The 11,355-nt window shown below is 40.3% G+C and overlaps 1 pseudogene; it reads right to left on the reverse strand.

The window, feature by feature from the left end:
- Positions 1–501: 501 nt before the first annotated feature.
- Positions 502–1,205, reverse strand: LOC102818188 (annotated as a pseudogene).
- Between the last annotated feature and the right edge of the window lie 10,150 nt (positions 1,206–11,355).

The following is an 11,355-nucleotide window of genomic DNA, read 5'->3' on the forward strand; positions in this document are numbered from 1 at the left end:
ACAACAACAACAACAACAACAAGCCTTGTAAGTAGGTTTCTGGGTTCCTGTGCAGTATTTAAGGAGTACTGGCGACACTGTGCAATATGCATTGAGTTGCTCCCCCAAAAGTCAACAGTTCAAACCCACCAGCGTCTCTACAACAGGAAGATGAGGATGTCTGTTCCCATTTAAGATTTGTGTGTGTGTGATTCTCTTTTTTTCAAAGCCATGCAAATGGGAACCCAAACTTAATTAACCTAAAGTAAGTTAGCTTAATACATATGGATAAGTAAGTCATAGGAAGCAACTTTTATTAAGCCACCTTTTCTTCACAAATGAATATATGCAAAGTTCATTTTGTTGCATTTACAAGAATTTACTGCCTTCTTCATACTTCATCCCTTAAAATGGCCACACATACGCACATATTCATTATTGCTAATACGGTTATTGTTTTCCTGATAACTTCTCTGAAACACTGATTTTTTTTGTTTTGTTCCTAGACTGCTGAAGCAAGCTCTAGGCGGTGGACTCCGAGTCCTCTGAGCTGTCCTGGACTTCGAGGCTCTCTGTGCACATGCTGAGTTCCTTGCTGGTACTCCCACTATCCTCATTCTCTGGGTCCTTCTCCTGCCTAACCTCCTTGGAACCAGGAAGTGTGGTGTCCTAGGTTTCTACTTTGTTCTTCCTGCAGCCCAGTACCACATACCTGCATCTCTTCAGCTCCCGCTGCTGCCTCAGCTCAACAGCCAACTACGAGAGAGATCTTGCTTCAAAACATAAATATCTTCTTCATCTTCATAGTATTTGGGTCCCACCTCACTAGCCTGGAAGTTGAGAGTGTTAGAGTAGAAGTGCAAGGCTGCCCACTGACTCTTCTTTACCAACATGGGTATATATTTGGCAGCAAAGCTCTCGATCTTGCTGATCCATCCGTTTCTGAGCTAGGCTGAGGCTCTAGTGTGAATGTTTCAGGCCATTGAGGTGATGTGTCCATGGGGACATCATCTGGATCCTCTTCTATTTTGGGCAGAACATGCCCCACAATTGTCCTGTCTTCCTCCTCAGTAATATAAGAGAGGTGGGGCCAGGAAAGGTCATGGTAGAGATAGTATTTCATGTAGTGGTTTACAGGAAGGTAAAAGAAGTAGCGGTGCTGCCTGTTCATCAGAACGAGCATTGCAGATGTTCATAATGGTGGCAGGTGCTCAGCCTGTTGGGCTGGGGTGGCTATTGCCAAGTGAAAGTGACAGTTTAGGGGGATGGGGGTGTGAGTCCAGGCAGGTAGATGACTTGGGAGAACTGAATGGCTTGCTGGTTGGATGGCTAAGAGGTGGGTTGGTAGGAAGATGGGATGACCAAGAGGCTTCCCATAAAGATTCAGTCTTGAAAGTCCTATGGAGCAGTTCCTCTCTGTCCTGAAGGGTTGCTATGAGTTGGAATAGACTCAATGGCAGTGGTTTAGTACATTATTTGATTGGTGTCTTTCTTTTTCCTTAACTTTTTATTGTGAATTGAATGAAGATTTACAGAGCAGATCATCAGTTTTACATTCAACAAATTACATACTTTGCTTCATTACATGGTTGTAATCCTATCCATGTACCAACAGTTAACAGCATTTCAACCATTTCAAGAGGTAGCATGTGATCAAGAGCCAAAGATATTAAAGGAAGAAGTCCAAGGTGCATTGAAGGCTCCGGGAACTGATGGAATACAAATTGAAGTCTTTCAACAAACTGATGCGGCACTTGAGGCACTAACTTATTTATGCCAAGAAATTTGAAAGACAGCTACCTGGCCAACTGATTGGAAGAGATCCATATTTCTGCTCATTCCAAAGAGAGGTGACCCAACAGAATGTGGAAACCATCAAACAATATCATTAGTAAAATTTTGCTAGAGATAATACAAAAATGGCTGCAGCCATACATTGACAGAGAACTTCTAGAGTTTCAAACCACATCCAGAAGAGGGTGTGGAACAATGGATATAATTGCTAACACCAGAAGGATCTTGGCTGAAAGCATAGAACACCAGAAAGACGTTTACCTGTGCTTTATTGACTACACAAAGGCTTTCGATTGTGTGGATCATGACAAGCTATGGACAACATGGAGGAGAATGAGTATTCTGGAACACTTAATTGTGCTTATGAGGAGCCTGTACGTAGACCAACAGGCAGTTGTTTGAGCAGAACAAGGGAATAATGCATGGTTTAAAATGATCAAAGGTGTGTGCAAGGGTTGTATTCTTTTACCATATTTATTCAATCTGTATGCTGAGAAAATAATCCAAGAAGATGGATTATATGAAGAAAAACATGGCATCAGGATTGGAAGAAGACTCATTAACAACCTGTGGATACTGAAAGCGAAGAGGACTTAAAATACTTACTGATGAAGATCAAAGACCACAGTCTTCAGTATGGGTTGCACATCAATGTAAAGAAAACAAAAATCCTCACAACTGGACCAACAAACAACATCCATACAGACAGAGAAAAGATTGAAGTTGTCAAACACTTCATTTTTCTTGGCTCAACCATCAACACCCATGGAAGCAACAGTCAAGAAATCAAACGCTATATTGCATTAGGCAAATCTACTGTACAAGACCTCGTTAAAGTGTTCAAGAGCAGAGATGTCAATGTGAAAACAAAGGTGCGCCTGATCCAAACCATGGTATTTTTAATAACCTCATATGCAAGTGAAAGTTGGACAGTGAATATGGAAGACTATAGAGGAAATTATACATTTGAGCTATGGTGTTAGAGGAAAATATTAAAAATACCATGGACTGCCAAAAGAACAACATCTATGTTGGAAAAAGTAGAGCCAGAGTGCTCCTTGGAAGCCAGGATAGCCAAGCTTCATCTCTCATACTTCAGACATATTATCAGAAGATACCAGTCACAGGAGAAACAAATCATGTGTGGTAAAGTGGAGGGTTGGAGAAAAAGAGGAAGACCCCCAGTGAGATGGATTGGTGCAGCAGCAGCAGCAATGGATTCAGTCATAGCAATGATTGTGACGTAGGTGTGGCACTGGGTAGTGTTTCTTTCTGTTGGGCATAGGGTTGCTGTGAGTTGGTACTGATTCAATGACACCTAATAACAACAACCTCTATTCACTTTAACTGTTGCATTCCTCCCTGTGTCTTCCCCTACCTTCATCTTTAGTCCGCTAACCACCCTCTTGTTGTCTATTTCCTGTCCTGTTACTCCCACCCCCGTAATCATCATAGATTGTTTCATTTATCAAGAAAACCTTTTTTTTTTAAAAAAAAGTTTTACAACATTGATGTTCATATAATGTTTTTCCTTTTGTGATTTACTTGTTTCTTTCAGCATAGTGTTCTCCTGGTTTAACTATGTTGTTAAGTGTTTCACAGATTCATCCTTATTCTTCAACATTTTGTAGTATTGCATTGTGTGTATGTACCAAAGTTTGTTTAACCATTCTTCTGTTGATGGGCATTTAGGCTTTCTCCATCTTTTTAATATGTCTTTTGTAGACAACATATTGAAGAATCCTATTTTCTTATCCATTCTTCTCTTTATGTTTCTTGACTGGTACATTTAATCCATTTCCATTCAGTGTAATTATCAAAAGGAATGAAATGGTTGCTGCCATTTTTTTAATGTGTTTTTTTGTGGTGCTATTGGATTCTATGTTCCATATAATTTTCTATGCAAAGTTCATTTTGTTTGTGGGGTTTCTTTTCATTTTCTTTTCTATTGTGTTATTGTTTATTAAATCTTTGTGATTTCCCTCTTTTGTATTTTGATGTGCAGATATATTATTTTTCTTTGCAGTTACTCTATAATTAATTTTCCCTCTTGCATAAAATGATCTGTTTTATCTTGAAATCGACTGGACTTTCTTACCATTTGGAAGTTCTGTATCAACACTATTCCTTCTTTTTGCTTTGTGGTTGACTTCATTATACATTGATGTATCTGCTTCCCTATTTTCAGTCTTGTAGGTTTGTCTTATTTTAAATACTTCTAACTCTGGATTGGCACTGTGGGTTAATGCACTGGACTGCAAGGTTGATTTGAACCACAAGGTCAGTGGTTCCTGCTCACCAGTCACTCCTAGGAAACCCTATGCAGGGTTTCTATGGGTCGGAACCGACTCTTCCACACTTAACAACAGCAACACTATCTGGATTGAGTTCTGGGTGTTATTGTCATCATGGAAGTTGCCTTTCTTGTGATGACTTAATGTTTGGGTGAACAACACATTTTCAGCCACCGTTATTTGTATGTATCTGTCAAGAAATCCATAAGGCGGTGCAGAATCCAGAGGGTACATATTTGTTGTTGTTGTTATGTGCCGTGGAGTCTTTCCCGACTCATAGTGACCCTGTACAGGGTTTCCAAGGCTGTAAATCTTTATGGGAGCAGAACGCCTCATCTTTCTCCCGCGGAACAGCTGGTAGTTTCGAACTGTTGACCTTGCGTTTCGCAGCCCAATTCGTAACCACTACGCTACCAGAGCTCCTTAGAGGGAAAATATATGTCCTACATAATCTTACCCCCAGAGCCCAAAGGGACATATGTTCCATATAATATGTATCAAACTCCATATTTTGTAACAAAATGTCAGAAATGCTCCAAGGAGTATTCAGCATGACTTTCATTAATGAAAACACATGGTATTAACAAAAAATTAAAAGTGGGAAATAACAGGGTCATGAAGGAACTATGTTTAGAAGTGTGATAAAGGGAAACCAATGAAGTATAGATGGTAACACACCCTGAGTTTAGCAATGTTGAAGAGCACTTCCTACTCCTAGACCTAAAGGAGCAGTCACTGGAACCCAGAAAGAGTTACAGGTGTAGGAGAGGGCAAGCTAGAAGAAGGCAACCTTTAACAACCTGTGGCCCAGCAGGGAGAAAACGGGAGGAATACAGTCCCCCCGCCCCCCCCTTTACTCTCTTTCCATCTTCTGATCACCTGCTAGGTCCTCCCATTGCCTAAAACTAACTAGAAGCCAGAATGCATTGGACTCCATGATGTGGTCCATGAAAGTTAGTCTCTAGGTCCATGGACTGAATTAGGTTGTATGCCTGTAGACTGTGCCCTTTGGACACTTAAATGAATATATATTTTTTGCTTTGTTATGTGTACATCAAATATTTTTGCTTTGTTCATTGGTGAAACATAAAATGTAAATTGGGAGCCACAGGGAGGAAGTAGGGTAACTGTTTTTGTAGTGAAGGGATTGTAAACATTGAGATGAAACAAAGTGTATAATTTGTTGATTGTAAAGCTGATGATCTTGTCTATAAACCTTCACTCAATGCACAAAGGAAAAAATACATATATATAGTCTCTAAGAGAAACTAGTCAAGGTGGAGAAGGGCAGAGAGTTGAAATGGAGGGTCACACAATGTTTGTCTCACATGTATTTCAATAATATAGGCTAATGGGAGAACGAGGAGATTTTCTACTCCCTTAAAGATGTACAGCCTCGGAAACCCCTATCCAGGGTTGCTATGAGTCAGAACCAACTCAATGGAACTTAACAACAACCATTAACCTACATTGTTGTTGTTGCTGGTGGGTTTGAGCTGCAGACCTTGGCATTCAAACCGACCTTGCAGTCCAGTGCATTATCCTGAGTGCCGCATCAGGACTCCAGACTAATGGTAGATACCCTATTAGTCCAGTTTTCTTAGAAAACAGAGGCCAAGACAAAGCCTACATGCTTGAGCTTTATTGAGAGGTATAATTCCAGGACCTCTACAGTCAAGGTGAAAGAACAGTGCAACAGGATGGAACAACAAATACAGGTCCCAACAATTGACTGGTCCCAAGGCAAGTCTTCAAGTTAATCGTTAAGTGTTCCAAGTTTTGAGCCGTCCCCACATGTGGTAACAGCTTCAGACTTAATGAACTCCTGGGTTTGCTGTGATCCCTCAGGTACTCATTTATCTTCTCACTTCTATAAGCATTTGCCTTCCAAAGGATAAAAAGCTAGGATTCATTTAATGAGCTCCAAACTCAGGCAAATAGAGAACAAAGGTTGGGAAGAGGAAATAGGGTGGGTACATTGTAGTTAATGCACAACATGCTGGTTGTGAAATCCCTTGCTTACAAATGCTTGCTCTAAACATTTTGGTTTGAGGACTTCTTTCTCCTTTTAAAAAAATTACTGAAGAATTCAAAGAGTTTTTGTTTATTTGTTGTATCTGTCAATATTTACCATATTTGACACTTAAAAGGAAGAATATTTTTATGTTATTAATTTAATAATAAACATATTATATGTTACTATAAATAACCCTTTTTCTTTAACTTAATTTTGTTATTGTTGAAACATATACCAATTCAACACTTTCTATGTGTACAATTTAGTGACACACTGATTATATTCTTCGAGTTGTAGAAACATTTTCATCCTTCTTTTCTTCCCTCATTAGCCTAAACTCTCTGAGTACTAAGTTCTTATCTCATCTTTCCAGTTGCTGTTGTCAGTTTATGCATATAATTCTTTTAAAAATGATTATTGTATCTACTTATTTGTTTTTGTGGGAGTGGGTAGGAGTGATGAGTGAGGGTTAGGATTAGACTATGCCTAGGTCTAGGACTTTATTTAGTGTTCGGGTTAAGGGCAAGGATTGGGCTTGATCTAGTTTTTAGGGTTACAGTTAAATTTATCTTAATTAATTTCTTGAGATTGATTTGATTTTCTCTTCAATTGAAAGTTCTGTAATTACATTATTCCCTCTTTTTACCTTATGTTTTGTTGTTGTTGTTATAACTCTATCTCTGGTTCTCTAGGTTCAGTCTTTATTAGGTCTGTTCTACTTTACATACTTCTCTGTCTGGGTTGGGTCTAGATGATATTGTCAGGCATGCTAGTCTCAGGTCATTATCTGCTGTTGTTAGTCTCAGGTCATTATCTGCTGTTGTTTTCTGTACAAAGAACACTAGTGTTTTTTGTAAGGTTGCTCTGGTTTTTACAAATTCTTTTCTGTTTGTCTGAAAATGACCTCATTTCACTGTCATGTTTGCTGAATTTGTTTCTTTCAGAGTTTTATATATGTCATTCCATTGTCTTGTGGCCTGCAGAGGAATCAGAGCTCAGTCTCCTTGGTAGGTAACATTTCGTTTTTCCTGAGCTGCTCTCAGGATTCCTTCCTTGCTTTGGTTTTGAAAAACTTTGATATCCTATGTCTTGGTGATTTTCTTTTGGGGTCTATCCTGTTTAGAGTTTGTTCCACTTCTTGAATGGCTATCTTCTTGTCTTTCATAATGTTAGGGAAGTTTTCTTCCGACAACTCTTAGACAATATTTTCCATGTTGTTGTTGTTTTGTCTCTTCCTGTTCTTGAATTCTTATCCCACTCCTTTTGATAATGTCACACATACATCTTAGGCTTTCTTTGGAATTTTTGTGCTTTTTTCTGATTTTTCCTCTAGCAGATGAATATTGAGAGTTTTTCTTCAAGCTCAGTAATTTAGCTTTCCATCAATCCATTTCTATTTCTTTGTGCTTTCCGTGTAGTATCTCTTTTTGTAGTCTTAGTGTTAATCTTCAGATTTTCTAGTTGCTGTTTTTGTATGGTTCCCATTTTTTCCATTGTTTTGTCCATTTGTTTTTGGATTTTCTCATAGTTTTGTCTATGTTTTCTTAGATTTCATCTGTAGTTTTCTCCATCTTTCTCACAGTCTGTTGAAATTGCCTAATGAGCATTGTTTAAATTCCTTATCAAGTAGTTTGATAGTGTTTCTGCTGTTGTATTTTCTGATTCTGTATTTTGGTCACTTGTTTGAGCTACTCTGCCTTATTTCTTTGTGTAACTAGAAATTGTGTGTTTTCTCAGAGACACTCTGGTGTCATATTTATATTTAATGGATGATTGTATGTTGATACGTTCTCAGGTACTCACCTCCTGGCTCCTCTCTAGTCACTGTGTAGTTCAGGGTGGGGTCACACATCTCCAGAAGCAGGGGCTGTATGCCAGGTGCCCGACCCCAGGCACAGCAGAGACTGCACAGGCGGAAGTGTTATGGGAAGCTGGGTTGGTGAGAGCAGGGACCAGCCATGCCCCTAGCTACCAGGAGAGCACAGGAACAAGAGAGAATTGTACTGTTTGCCACCAGCCTTCAGTTGTGTCCTGTGCTTGCAGGCCGTGGTATCTACAAATACCACAAAAGCTCACAATGGACATGCAACTCCATGCCAGCCCACAGATCACCTGTTTTTCATCTCTCTTACTCTTCCTGTTCAGCTTCCTCTTCCAGTAGGCACTCAATCCCACCTCTCTGTCCTATCCTATGATCCTCAGGTTTCCAGGACCACCATCTGTACCTGTTTATTTATTTATTTATTTCAAACGAGGCAATTTATTAACCTAGCATCATTTGTTCTAATGTTTCTAGTCCGGTGATTCTGTCCCTGAGGTGTCAGTTTGTGGCCGCCATCTTGATCCTTCTCCACCATTTGAGCGCCTCTAGGGGTCAGCATTTCGAAACTACCAGCTGCTCCGTGGGAGAAACATGAGGCTTTCTGCTCCCGTAAAGATTTACAGCCTCGGAAACCCTGTACAGGGTCGCTATGAGTCGGAACCGATTCCACGGCACATAACCACCAGGGCCTGGAGGACCCGGCGGGCCACACTCTTGGAACCTCAGCTGAAGTGGCTGGACATGATGCCGTTTCTCTGCCGCCCCCCCGTAGATCTTGGTCATGGAGCCGACCCCAGCATGAAGGTACAGGTGCCGTGCTTTGGAAGCAGCTCATGTGTAGAACCAGTTCTTATTATCATAGGGAGAAAGTTCTTTATGCTTGGCCAGCTTGACAGTATCTACCCAATCGGGGACTTTTAGCTTCCCAGACTTTTTGAGGAAGGCTGCGAGGACTCTGACGAACTCCTGCTGGTTCACGTCTTTTACAGTAACTCCAGGTATCGTGCGGCCTCCACGCTGCCGGCCAAGGGAAAGGGGCCATCTGTGCTTGTTTAACTCCGTCTCTCTTGTCTTTGCTGCAGAGGGTCAGCTCAGTGCACCTACTTACACCAACATCTTGTCCCGGATTCCCGTATAGATAATTCTTAGAAGAGCATAATTCTCAAGGCAGACCAGTTTTTCCTAGTTAAAACTATTGTTTGGTTTATTTTATTTTATTTTGTAAAGCTTTTATTGTGAATTGGGTGATAGTTTACATGGGAGAACATTGGTTTTGCGCTCAACCTATAGTATTTTGTTTCATTGCAAAGATTCCAATCCCCTCCATGCATCATCAGTTAACAGTATTTGCTTCTATTCCCTCTGCTTTTGTTTTTGTTTTTTAAACGTACATAAAACCACACAGGGATATATATTCATTTAAATAACCAAAGAGCGCCTTTTCAAGTCAGCCTCTTGGCTGCCAGCACACAGCCTTTCTCTTTTCATGAGTCTCGAGCTCTCAGCTGCTCTAGCTCTTCATACAGTCGCCTCTGCCTCCATCTCTGGTGTCACTACTTCTCTGGCTAAGATCCCTCGTTCCGCTCATGCACTAATCTCTTGATGGTTCTAAGGTCCTCTGTTCCTGGAATATAAGATTAACTACTCCACCCTTTTTGTTACACAACTTCTACTTTTACAGTTGTGACGATCACAATTAGTCATGATAATAATTACTCACTACTGAATCAAAAGAAGCCTATTCCCATCTCCTTTTAATCATACTCATGTAGACAAGAGAAAAACTATTCCGTGGGGATTCTACCTTCCCTTGCACACTCTAAAACTAAACTCCCTCTTGAAAACTTGTAAGCTAGCCACTTCATGCCTTGATAGCCCCTCTCCCCCCAGTTTAGGTAGCCAATGTCTGAGTTGTCCATCCCTATCAACCCTGTGTACAGAGAGGATAGACTTGATCCTTAATGTGAAGACTCCTTTCCTCCCAGTGGGTATTTTGAGCTACTACATACATAAGTATAGGTCAAGTTCATCAAGTTGTAGCAATTTGCACCTGGTTCCTTTATCAAATTTCTTTATGTTCCTCTAGTAGAGTTCTGATCATCAAGCCATGGAAGCTAGGTCAAATGAGTACTGTCTGCAAGATTGGGCATTCTTGTGTGTCTCCCCCCACTTCATATCAGCTGGATGCTTCATTTTCAGCTCTAGCCCTCCATGGCTAGGTCAGTGTCCATGGGCACAGGAGTTCCCAAGTCTCCCCACACTTTGGACCAACCAGCCCTTCCTCTTCTTTCTCTCATCTCAAGGTCCACAGGAGTCTAGGGAATGAGGTTGAACTCAGCACATATCTTCATTATTGCCTTTCTCCTATTTCCACTCACATGTAGAGCAACATGGTCGCCAGCGAGCTTACATGCCTGTTTGTTTGTTCCCTTTGTATTGTTTGGTTTTAAGAAGCCTTCATGGAAAATTATTTTGTTGAAGTTTTAAAGATTATCTCAGGACAATAGTTTTTGCGTTCACCCACTCTCAATAGCTCCAGAAAGTTGAGGATTTGTAATTCTGTTCTATATTTTTCCCCTTTTTGATTAGGATTCTTCAATGGAATCTTTAATCAAATTGTCCAGTAATGGTAACTGAGCACCATCCAGTTCTTCTGGTCTCGTGGCAAAGGAGGCAATTAGCCACACATTCTACATCTTCCTCCTAGTCCTGACTCTCCTTCTTCCTCTGTGGCTCCAGGTGAAAGAAAACCAATGATTGTGCCTAGGCTGGCCTCTTGCAAGCTTTTAAGACCTCAGGCACTACATAAGGAACTAGGAGTTGGGACAGAAGCACTGAATACATTATTAGACCAATTAACTGAGATACTACATGCAATCATGATCCCAAACCTCCAGACCAAGGAACCAAATCCCATGATGTATTTGGTTTTACATAAACAGTCTCAGTAGCTACTCCTTTATATATTTTTTTCCTGTCTGTTGTTAATAAGAAGGAACTTCAAAAAGTTAATAGAAAGATTCCATTTTTTAAAATTCCATTTTCCCATGAACTTTTTGAAGCCCCTTTGTGTCTCTATTACACAATTTTTGCCAATTCAACTTTTTACAAGTGTACCATTTATTGGCAATAATTGGTTGTGCAACCCTAGCCTTAATCAGTGCTGTGATTTCCATCACCATTAGCCACTCTCCCCCACCCCTTAGTAAACATGTGCTTGTTCTTGTTATTTTATATAAATAAGGTCATAAAATATCTGTCCTTTTGTGGTGGACTTATTTCTAAGTGGCACTTAGCAACAACTACAAAGTGTAGTGGTTAAGTGCTTGACTGCTAACTGCAAGGTCAGTGGTTCAAACCTATCTGTGGCTTCATGGCTTAAAGATCTGGAAATCTGCTTCCATAAAGATTACAGCCTTGGAAACCTGATGGGGCAGCTCTATTCTGTC

The sequence above is a fragment of the Chrysochloris asiatica genome, unplaced genomic scaffold, assembly GCF_000296735.1.
Source record: "Chrysochloris asiatica unplaced genomic scaffold, ChrAsi1.0 scaffold00178, whole genome shotgun sequence".
NCBI lineage: Eukaryota > Metazoa > Chordata > Mammalia > Afrosoricida > Chrysochloridae > Chrysochloris > Chrysochloris asiatica.